At 42.8% G+C, this 12083-nt stretch overlaps 1 protein-coding gene across 1 annotated transcript in view; it reads left to right on the top strand.

Annotated features, from left to right (window-relative positions):
- The window catches only part of TNR (tenascin R), a 198218-nt gene that overhangs the window by 26495 nt on the left and 159640 nt on the right, over positions 1-12083 (top strand). The window lies entirely within an intron of this gene.

Genomic DNA, 12083 nt, shown 5'->3' with positions numbered 1-12083 from the left:
TGATGAATTCCCCCCTCCTCCCCTAAATGTTGGCACTTATGCACCTAACTTACAGTATTCTTTTTTTAATTGCATTTCCAATTTTTTACATCAAATACACTCAAGTAGATGACCAGAATCATATAAAGAAAAAATATGGAATTATAGAAAGGAAAACATATCATTTAGTCCACATCTTTGGGAGCTGAAAGCAATCAGCATCTGTAAAAAGTACTAAACAGGGAAACAGTGGCTGAAGGTCTAATGTGAGAGGTGAGGTCAGGTAAATTAGAAGGATATCACCGGCATAATAAAAAAAACTCTTAATATTATGATCCTGGACTACTGTTGCCAGTGGACTGCAAAAAATATTTACAAGAAAAGGAGAAGGAATTGAACCTTGGAGAACACCACAAGGGAGTTGATGAGAGGTAGATACCTGTGTAGAAGTGAGAACAAAAAAAAAGCGATTAGACAGATAAGAAGCAAATCAGTCCAAAACAGTGCCCCCCAACCAATATTAGAAAGCAGCAATAGAAGTAAAGAGTAGTCCACAAGCTCAAAGGCAGTGGAAAGATCAAGTGACACAAGGACCCTGTAACCCAAATCAAGCATAGAATGAATCTCACTGAGAAAGGCGGTGATAATAGTTCTATGCTGTGATTTGAGTGAAATCTACATTGATGAGGATGTAGGCACAAATCAGCATTCAATAACATATAAATCTGTTGTCCATAACTACTACTAATCATTTCTATAGTGCTACTAGACATACAATGTGCTCCATACATTATGTGGAAGTATTTTATCTGTCCCTAGAGGGCTCACAATCTATGGGTTTTTTTTTTTAATAAATGGGGCAATGGAGGGTTAAGTGACTTGCCCAAGGTCACAAGGAGCTGCAGTGGGAATTGAATCCAGTTTGCTAGGATCAAAGCCTACTGCACTAACCATTTCTTCACTCCACAAAAAAAAGCACCATTTTCTTGGAAAAATATAGTTTAAGAATTGTATTTTTCTGTACTTCAGAATGAAATTTGACCAGTAAAGAAGCTTGCTTAGTAATTCAATCCTGTGATCACTCCAAAAACTGAGGTACATCAAAGACTATCTGCTGACACAATTTCATCTAAATCACCTTCATTCTTGATCTTATTGGAACTTCTCATAATATAATATATATTCTCAACTGTCAAAGAATCAGCCTGAGGGTACTGCAAAATATATTTCAAGTACATTTTCAAAAGCTCCAAAGGTGCCAAGTAATGAGTCACTGGAAAATTCAAAATTGTGAGATTTCTAATCTGAAACTTGTTCTCCATTAATTCCAGTTAAAAGTGAACTAAACAGCTATCTTTCACTGCTGAAACAGTTGAGGGTTGCAAAGTACTAACAGTTGAATCTGTCTTTTGTAGATAGGTTTGCACAACAGAGAGCCGTTTTCCATGTTCTGCAATTTTGATAGATCCCTCTTGTGAAAACTTACACAACAAGGGAATTGTTCCCTGGACAGAATGTTCAATGCTCTTAACTACTTGCCAAATATCCTATAAAGAAAATGCTTTAACTTGAAAAAAAAAGTATTTTCTTTGGGGAAAATCAGAAGAAATCTGAACAGCTATTGGTATAGGAGCTTTAATTAAGCTCTCAGTCTCAACAGGAAGTCCTGAAGATCCTCCCATAATGATAGGAAAAGTGGAGAGACTAACAGCTATCTGCTCAGGTGAGCTATCTCCACCAAGTAACATCATTCTGGATTGAGGAGGTGGAGTTCATTCCATAGAAGAGAAGTAGGGGAGGAAGTACTTACTGTTCCAGACATCCGCATTATGGGTAGCATTTTGACATGATGATCCAAGGGGCTGCGAACAGATATAACTCTAGCATCCCCTCCTCTAGAACTCTACCTTTCTTTTCTTCCCCATGTCCGTGGAAGATACTCCCCTGTTCTCTGCTCCTGCAAGCTCCGAAGGGGTTTCAGAGGGATGTGGCCTGCCCCTTTGGTCACACACCCACAGGTATGTGTCTGCAGGCCACATTCCTCAGAAAGGCCTAGATGATATAGAGCCTCAAGCCCCAAGTAATGATGCCAAGGGATGTCCACAACAGCGCCTGCCCAGTTGTTACAGGTTAGCTCAAACGCCAGTCCGATGACAGCTCTGATGTTCTGCAGAAAGGCCCAGATGATATAGAACTGCAAGCCCCATGATGCCAAGGGAAGACCAAAGCAGTACCTGCTCAGTTGCCACTCACAGGGTAGCTCAAATGCCGGTCCAATGACAGCGCAGATATTCTGCAGAAAGGCCCAGATGATATAGAGCCTCAAGTCCCAAGTAATGATGCCAAGGGGAGTCTGCAGCAATGCCTGCTTAGTTGCCACTTACAGGTTAACTCAAATATTGGTCCAATGGCAGCTCCCACATACCGTATTCTATATGTTTCACATGTTTGTAACATGCCCATGGCCTGTCCATGCCCTGCCCACATGCATGTCCTCTTGCAGCTAACACACTAAGCGGGTCTTTTACAAAGGTATGCTAGTGATTTTAGCGTGCGCAAATCATTAGCATGCGCTAAACGCTACAGACACCCATAGGAATATGATTAGCGTACACTAAAAAGGGGGAGATTCTGTATATGATGCCTAAAAAATCTACACAGATAACATTTTTGTCTAAGCATATTCTATAAGCAGTGCCTAGATTTAGGCACAGTATGTAGAATACGCTGATATCCCAGTGCCTAAAACTACAAGCGTCCATTTACACCAACATAGTGTAAATCCCAGCACATAGATTCAGGCACACTGAACCATATTCTATAACTATGCACATAAATTTTAGAACACCCATGAAGTGCCCATTTCCCTGCCTATAACCACGCCCTTTTTTTCCTGTTCGCATTATTCATTTCATTTCATTTAGATGTTTTATATCCCGCATTATGCCAAAGCATGTTTGGTTCAATGTGGCTTACATAGAACAGGATTAAATAGTTGCTTACATAAAACTAAGAGAAAATTAAGCAACGTATATGAACCTATATTATAACAATGAGCTGACATTTTGCAAAGTTCCTTCTAAACATGAAAGATCTAACGTTGTAACAGTGAGCATACTTGTAGTTTTATAAAACATTCAACAGATAGGGATAGGAGCAGTAGTTGATAACTTTAGGGTGAGTAGAAACAGAGGGAAAAAGAGAGGGACCTTCTCGCCTGCTGCATTGACTTTTGGCATGTGTGATCCAGTAAGAGGATCGGTGAGGGGCAGCAGGGCCAGCATTGGGGGTTAGCAAACAGGGCAATTGCCCTGGGCCCCTATACCTGCCTCAAGCTGAAGACTGCACAGGCTGAAGATCAGTTTTCGGGCCCCCTTCCCAGTTTCTGCCCTGGGCCCCTGAATGTCTTAACACCAGCCTTGAGTGGTGAGGAGTGATCTGAGTTAGAGAAGCGAAAGGGAATCTGAGATTGGTAGGGTGGGGAGGAGGTTGATAAGGAGGAGTTGTGAAAATTCAGTGTTGTTATCCTGAGTCACTGCTGAATTGTCTGAACAAATGTGCTTTTAGCATTTTTCGAAAGGTTAAACAGTCAGTGATTTTTCTAACAGTGGGCAGTAGGGTATCTTGGTGGCAAGGTACGCATTAAGGTGCTCTGCATTACAGAATACACTTAGCGATTTGGGCAAGTAAATTCTTAGTGCTCATTATTGCTTGTTAAATGCTGTTAACAATATTGATTGACTTGTTAAGCCAACTAAGTTACAGACGCTTTTCTAGAATCTGATTGGATTTTGGCACTGAATGCTAGGCACACTATATAAAATTGGCTATCTTGCACTGAATATTAGCGTTTTAACATCTAGGAGCCATTCCTGATCTGTTAAATAACACTGAATATCATGCCCAGTGTGCCTTGTCTTTTAGAACAATTTTCTGGAAAAAAAATGTCCAAGGGAAAAATGCACAAAAGCAAGCCATTGGGATATATTGGGGAGTGGGGGGGGAGACAGCATTCTCAGTAGACTGGCCACACAGACATCCTAGCAGAGTAGTGGGGCACACTAAGGGGCACAGCAGTGGAAGATACTCCCCCATGTCCAGGGACAATACTCCCCTGCTCTCTGCTCCTCCAAGCTCCGAAGGGGCTCCAAAGGGATGTGGCCTGTCCCTTTGGCCATGCTCCTTTGGACACACACTCACAGGTAAGTGTCTGCAGGCCACATTCCGCAGAAAGACCCAGATGTTATAGAGCCCCAAGCCTCAAGTAATGATGCCAAGGGGAGTCCATATAAAAGGTCCCAGGTACACATCTCACTGTTACCCACTTAAATTGTATGGTGAGTCCTCCAAAACCTACTGTACTGAAATGTGCACCACTACAATAGCTCTAATGGCTGCAGGTATCACCTATATGTTCAGTAGGTTTTTGGTGAGTTTTGAAGGGCTCACATGTTCCACCACAGGTGTACCAATTAGAGTGAGATATGGGCATGGGTCCCCTTCTCTACAGTCCACTGCACTGACCATTAGGCTACTCCAAGGACCTGCTTGCTGCTTCTAATAGGACTGGCCATAACATCTGAAGCTGTCATAGAGGCTGGTATGTACTGTTTCTTTCACACCTTTGGGGGGGTGGGAGGGATCAGTGACCACTTGGGGAGTGAAGGGGAGTTATGCCTTAATCCCTCTACTGGTCATCTGGTCATGAATGAAACAGGTCTAGACCAAACCATCTAACTTTTAGCCCTGCATGGTTTTGCTTCATTCCATTGTGGCAGAAAAATGTCCAAGGTTTGGGAACACCCAAATCCCGTACCTAACAGCCCCCCCCCCCTTGAAATTTAGACAAAATACATAGAAAACCATCTTTAAAATGTGTTTTGAAAATAGCGATTTGGATATTTTGGCAAAAAATACGTCCATCTTCCACTTTGTTCTGCTTCTTGGATTTTTTTCTGTTTAAAAAATGAGCCCCAAAATGTATCAAGGTCAAGGCAAGAGCAAAATGCTCCGAGCAGACTCTAAATAAACTGCAGCCTCTCCATGAATGGCCCTACATACAAAAATTAGGGCCTTAAATGTAATTCTTCAAACAGGCAACCAATGAAGTTCTGCCGGAACAAAGTCTAACCTTGTTGTTACATAAACGGAATCACTACTAAATGAAAGGAAGATGCAGTATTTTGAATTCATCAAGTTGCAGGATCCAAGAAATCATAGTCTTAGCAGCAGGAAAACATATCAGACACATCAGATCAATTTATTTGATTGAGCAACCAGAGAACTAGATTATGGATCTGATATTCTTGGATTTCAGCCAAGCCTTTGACACTGTCCCACATAAGAGGTTGATAAAGAATATAAGCAGTCCAGCAGTAGGCCCCAAGGTGACTGACTAGCTTAAAAGCTGTTTGAGTGATAGATAATAGAGCAATAGAGTAAATGTTGTTCACACCAAATAAAAATAGATTATCAATGAAATGTCTCAAGGGCAGGTTCTGTTCAATATTGCTATGAGTGATATTGCCAAGGAGTTAGTAGGGACGATTTATCTTTCATAGATGCCACTAAGACCTGCAACAAAATGGACATATCCAAGAGAATTTACAAAATGAGGAGCAATTGAAGAAAGATTGAGAAGAAACTGAACTGAAGAAAAGGCCAAAGGTCAATGCTGGTTTATGTTTGCAAAGAGCTGAAAATTTACAAAGCTGCGCAGCAATGCCGACATAGCCCATTCAAAATTAATGGGCTGTGTCAGCATTACCACACCAGCAGCCACTAGCTTGGCTTTGTAACCAGGGTCCTAAGGTACAGAGTGGTAGAGATCTGTTCAGTTCACACACTTAAAGCCAGATGCAATAACATGCCGGGATAGTACACTACTTACAATGTCAACAGTACGTAATAGAACATTTAAATAGACAACGTAGGGTGTAAGCAAAGATGCAACATATAGATAGATAAGATAGAGTAACAAAAGTAAAAAAAAAAAAATGAGGTCAGAAAGGTGCTGGAACATGATCTTGGCTAGGGTAGGAGTGGATAAACATGTCCTGCTGCAGTATGTGCAGCTGGTGTCATTTACTTCTTCTGTTAAAGGCCTGGTTGAAGAGCCAAGCTGTCACCTGAATTCTGAAATAGAGGTAGTCTTGTGTTAAGTGAAGCTTTTCAGGGAGTGTATTCCAGAGCATGGGGCCTACTCAGGAGAAGACTCACTTGCGGGTATCACATTGTGTGATGTCTTTTGGAGAGGGTGTGGTTAGGGAAACTCCTTGGGAGGATCTTAGTGACCTTGAAGTAAAAGTCTGCCCAGCACAGTTCTTGTACTAAAAGTTCTATATTTAACATTGATGCCCCTAAAATGTACACACTAGCCCATCCATATCTGCTTAGTTACAATCTGGGCATAGACCGTAGAAGTCTGCCCAGCACCGGTTTTCCTTCCCAGTTACCAGCGTCGCCACCCAATCTCTGCTAAGATTCCATAGGTCGAATTCTTAAATCCAAGCATTTTAATAATTGTGGGGGATTGTAAGTGATGTATTGAGGATGATGTCTTTATATCTATGGACGTAATATTCAGCCTGTGTTTGGTCTGAGGTATCAGAACCACTGGCAGCAGAGGACTGAACTGATCCTGGATATTCAGTTCCTGGCATTGAATATCCAGTTTTCAGTGGTAACCCAGAAGTAACCAGGCATTGGCCAATATTCAGACCAGTGCCTGGTTAACTTTAACACATAAAGTTAAGACACCCTTTTTTTTATTCTAACTTTATATGATTACTTAGCCTGTTAGCAGACTTAAAATCACCTCTAACCAGCTAAGTAGGTGCTCCAACCCCAGCTTGCCCCTAACTTAACCGGTTAGGAGATGGCCTGTTAGCAGTGATACTCAATGGCACCGAGCAGTTGTCTCCCACTGAATATCAGGCCCTGGATCGCCCAGCAGGATTTAACTGGGCAGGAGCCTCTCCTGCCCAGCTAAACTTTTTGAGGCCGATATTGACACCATGGGAGGCAGCCAGACTAACTCCCGCAGTCAGCGACGAATCTGGAAAATCAATGCTGGGGCTATATCTGGCAACTAGCATTGAATTTCGGGGGGGGGGGGGGTTGGCTGCTACAAACGTAGCAAGTTAAGCAAATATTCATCGGCTGACCAGCTAAGTTATAGTAGCCAAAGGTAGACTGATATTTACGCGGGTCAATTTGGCAACTAAATTTAGCTGGTCGTGCGACATAGCTGGTGACCGGGCTAGCTGCTAAGCAGTAATATTCAGCCGACACAGCCTGCTATCTCATGCTGAATATTAGCACTTAGCTGGCTTAAGGCTATTTAACCGGCCAGGAGCTGTTCCTAGCCGGATAAATCATTTTATATATCGGCCAGTTTGAATATTGAGTGGATAATGATCTGTTGTTTTATTGTATTTTATATTGTTTTTTTATTTTGTAAACCCCTTAATATTTATTAATGAATAGCAATATATCAAGTAAATTAATCAGATCGTCCATTAAACTGTTCCCATAAGAAGACATCACCTGTTTCTATTTTTCATTTCTATGTACATAAGTGAATGAACCTAGTAATGTCATTTAAGTCTAAGAATGAAGTTTTCATTTGGACTAGAATGCCCAAACTTTTAGTTCGCATTTGCCTCAAACAAAATAATTAGCTCTGTTAGTTATTTTTTAATTCATGTTAACAGCAGCATTTTGAACTGAATGATGTAACATGCATTGCACAATATTCAAACACTGTTTAGGGAGATACTAGCAATATCTAACTGTAAAATTAAAGCCCCTTTTGTGTAGTTTGATGTCGGTAGGATTAGGTGCAGCTGTTTGTGGATGAAGCGTTCTTTGATTTTTCATTTTTCTCAGTAGCTGATTGGATGGAGATTTCTATCTGAGGCAAACTCATTAAAAAAACATTTTATATATACGTATTCAATTGTAGACTCTGTAGCTCTAAGATATAATATGTCAAGTTAGATTTTTTTTTCCACCGATGTAGAATAAAAAGATTAATTACATGCACGCTCCAGCACTAATACCTGAAATGGAACCAGTGGTCTTTGTTCAACAGGAAAATTAAGTCTTCAAATGAGTGAATAATTTTGAGATGGAAAGCAAACAGACAATTTTTAAAAATCTGGATTTAGCTCATGCCTTTTTTTAGTGAGTTGCATTCACATACAATAAGAATTTTCCTGCCCCCAGAGAACTTACAATTTACTGGCCTGATATTCAGCCAGCGTGCAGTGTTTTGCTGACCACCTCCGACACTGCACACGGAAACTCAATGCTAGGCCATCTCCCGGCTCCAGCATTGAATTTCCGGGTTTACGGAGCCAGCTAAACTATAGCCAGTTAAGTGGCTCTTTTACAAAGTGGTGGTAAGCCCAATGCAGGCTTACCGCTTGCTAAAAGGGAAGTACTGCCGGGCTACCACACCAGCCCAGCAGTAGTTCCCACCCCTAGCGTGCGCCATTTCCAGTGCTACCAAAATATTTTTATTTTTGTAGCGCTGCTGAATACCCGGCAGTAATCGAGCAATACTGCCTGGTTAACACCGGAGTAGCGTAGGAGCCCTTACCGCCATCTCAATGAGTGGCAGTTCTCTCACCTAAAATGGGCGTCTGGCAAGTGAAGCACTTGCCGCACATCCATTTCTTATTTTTTTTAAAAAACCTGCCTCTTACCCACTGCAGTAAAAGGGGGCTTCAGCCTCCTTTTGTCACAGGTTCGTTAAAGGACTCCTAACTGGCTATGAGACACCACATAACAATAGGACTGACTTTTATGCAGTCCTATTTATGTGGTGACCTTGGCCTGTTAAGTGCTGAATATTGGCATTTAACCAGCACTGGCCAAGAGTGCTGACAATGGCCCCAGGATAGCTGGTTTTATGGTAGTTATAAATTTTGCTATACCGCCATTAGCTAACTAGCAGATCACAGCAGTTAACAATCTAATAACAAAACAAATAGAAAATAAGAAAGGAACTACAAATCCAAAATAGGAAAGAAATAACTCACTCGGGTAGAACAAAATCAAGCATAAACTAAAAATAAGAGACGGGGAAGATAGTAATTGGGGATAAAAAAAGTAGCGTAAGGTAAAAGGAAACATTGATATTAACAGTGACTGTCAGACTTGTGAGTTCTTGTACCAAGCAGAGCACTGCTGAGCCCAGTACTCGAGCCAGGTTTTGCTTGGCGGCTGGACAACCCCGAGTTTCACCTGAACTGACCACCGTTCCCCAAAGGTTGAGCCCCTAGGTGCGGGCAGCCTGCAGGGCTTATGAGATGGAGCAGGAAGCGGGGTGGTGAACGTAACGACCAGACAGGCAGCAGGCAAGAGAGTGATCCAGGTACACAGGCAAAATCAATAGGCAGGCAGCAGGCAAGGGAGTAATCCAGGAACAGGCAATGTTAACAGGCAGGCAGCAGGCAGGGGAGTAATCCAGGTATAAGCAATGTCAATAGGCAAACAACATGCAAGGGAGTAATCCAGGCACAGGTAAGTCAATAGGCAGGCAGCAGGTCAAGAGAGTAATCCAGGTACGGGCAAAGTCAGCAACGAGGGACAAAGTAGAGAAGAACACACTACTGAGCAAGTAACACCTACCAAAGTAGAAGCCGAAGCATGGAGTCCAGGAAGAGCTCAGCTGATAAAGTGCTGGCGTCTGACATCAGCAGGTACCAGGAGCACAGCCAAGGACAAGAGCAGGGACAGGAGGAACTGGAAGACCAATAGGAGAGAAGCAAGGGAAGCCAGGCAGAGAGAGAGCAGAACTAGGTGCATGGAACCAAAGCAATCAAGGAGCCTGCAGCCAGAGAAGAACTACACACACATGGCTCAGGGCTGTGCCAGTGAAGTGTGTGTGTCAACGGGACCCCGCGCAGCCCGAGGACGCCGTTTGCATTGAGGTAGGGGAAATGACAGTGATCAAACCTAAATAGAATCAAATGCTTGGTGAAAAAGCCAGTTCTTTAGGGCAGGTTTAAATTAAAAGAAGGTTCAGCATGAATTTGGAGAGGCAAGGAATTCCATAAAGAAGAAGCAGCAATGAAGAAGGCACAATGTCTAGTAGACTCTAACTGGGCAAGTCAGGGGGTAAGGAGGCATAAGTGATGATCATTGGTAGATCGAAGAAGTCTAATTGGAGAGGATGGAATGGTAAGACTGGATAGATAAAGAGGAAGGCCTAATCTAAAGACCTTGAAGGTAAGTGTGAGAGTTTTAATGATTACCCGTTTTTCAACTGGGAGCCAGTGGTGTTTATAAAGTAAGGGAGAAACATGAACTAGCCAGTTAAGTGTCACTGAAAATGACCAGTTAAATCCCGAATAAGTGATTTACAGTGGGGGAAATAAGTATTTGATCCCTTGCTGATTTTGTAAGTTTGCCCACTGACAAAGACATGAGCAGCCCATAATTGAAGGGTAGGTTATTGGTAACAGTGAGAGATAGCACATCACAAATTAAATCCGGAAAATCACATTGTGGAAAGTATATGAATTTATTTGCATTCTGCAGAGGGAAATAAGTATTTGATCCCCCACCAACCAGTAAGAGATCTGGCCCCTACAGACCAGGTAGATGCTCCAAATCAACTCGTTACCTGCATGACAGACAGCTGTCGGCAATGGTCACCTGTATGAAAGACACCTGTCCACAGACTCAGTGAATCAGTCAGACTCTAACCTCTACAAAATGGCCAAGAGCAAGGAGCTGTCTAAGGATGTCAGGGACAAGATCATACACCTGCACAAGGCTGGAATGGGCTACAAAACCATCAGTAAGACGCTGGGCGAGAAGGAGACAACTGTTGGTGCCATAGTAAGAAAATGGAAGAAGTACAAAATGACTGTCAATCGACAAAGATCTGGGGCTCCACGCAAAATCTCACCTCGTGGGGTATCCTTGATCATGAGGAAGGTTAGAAATCAGCCTACAACTACAAGGGGGGAACTTGTCAATGATCTCAAGGCAGCTGGGACCACTGTCACCACGAAAACCATTGGTAACACATTACGACATAACGGATTGCAATCCTGCAGTGCCCGCAAGGTCCCCCTGCTCCGGAAGGCACATGTGACGGCCTGTCTGAAGTTTGCCAGTGAACACCTGGATGATGCCGAGAGTGATTGGGAGAAGGTGCTGTGGTCAGATGAGACAAAAATTGAGCTTTTTGGCATGAACTCAACTCGCCGTGTTTGGAGGAAGAGAAATGCTGCCTATGACCCAAAGAACACCGTCCCCACTGTCAAGCATGGAGGTGGAAATGTTATGTTTTGGGGGTGTTTCTCTGCTAAGGGCACAGGACTACTTCACCGCATCAATGGGAGAATGGATGGGGCCATGTACCGTACAATTCTGAGTGACAACCTCCTTCCCTCTGCCAGGGCCTTAAAAATGGGTCGTGGCTGGGTCTTCCAGCACGACAATGACCCAAAACATACAGCCAAGGCAACAAAGGAGTGGCTCAGGAAGAAGCACATTAGGGTCATGGAGTGGCCTAGCCAGTCACCAGACCTTAATCCCATTGAAAACTTATGGAGGGAGCTGAAGCTGCGAGTTGCCAAGCGACAGCCCAGAACTCTTAATGATTTAGAGATGATCTGCAAAGAGGAGTGGACCAAAATTCCTCCTGACATGTGTGCAAACCTCATCATCAACTACAGAAGACGTCTGACCGCTGTGCTTGCCAACAAGGGTTTTGCCACCAAGTATTAGGTCTTGTTTGCCAGAGGGATTAAATACTTATTTCCCTCTGCAGAATGCAAATAAATTCATATACTTTCCACAATGTGATTTTCCGGATTTAATTTGTGATGTGCTATCTCTCACTGTTACCAATAACCTACCCTTCAATTATGGGCTGCTCATGTCTTTGTCAGTGGGCAAACTTACAAAATCAGCAAGGGATCAAATACTTATTTCCCCCACTGTAACTGGCCGTTTCTGGCCAGTTAAATCACTTTGAATATCAACCCCTCAATTTGTATTTGAGGCAATGTTAAGGGGTCCTTTTATGAAGCTGCGGAAAAAGGGGACCTGTGCTGGTGTTGGTGTGTGTTTTTGATGCA

Source organism: Microcaecilia unicolor, chromosome 6 (genome assembly GCF_901765095.1).
Source record: "Microcaecilia unicolor chromosome 6, aMicUni1.1, whole genome shotgun sequence".
Taxonomy (NCBI): Eukaryota; Metazoa; Chordata; class Amphibia; order Gymnophiona; family Siphonopidae; genus Microcaecilia; species Microcaecilia unicolor.
Note: the sequence above shows the minus strand (reverse complement) of the source record. Positions and strands in the feature narration are given on the sequence as shown.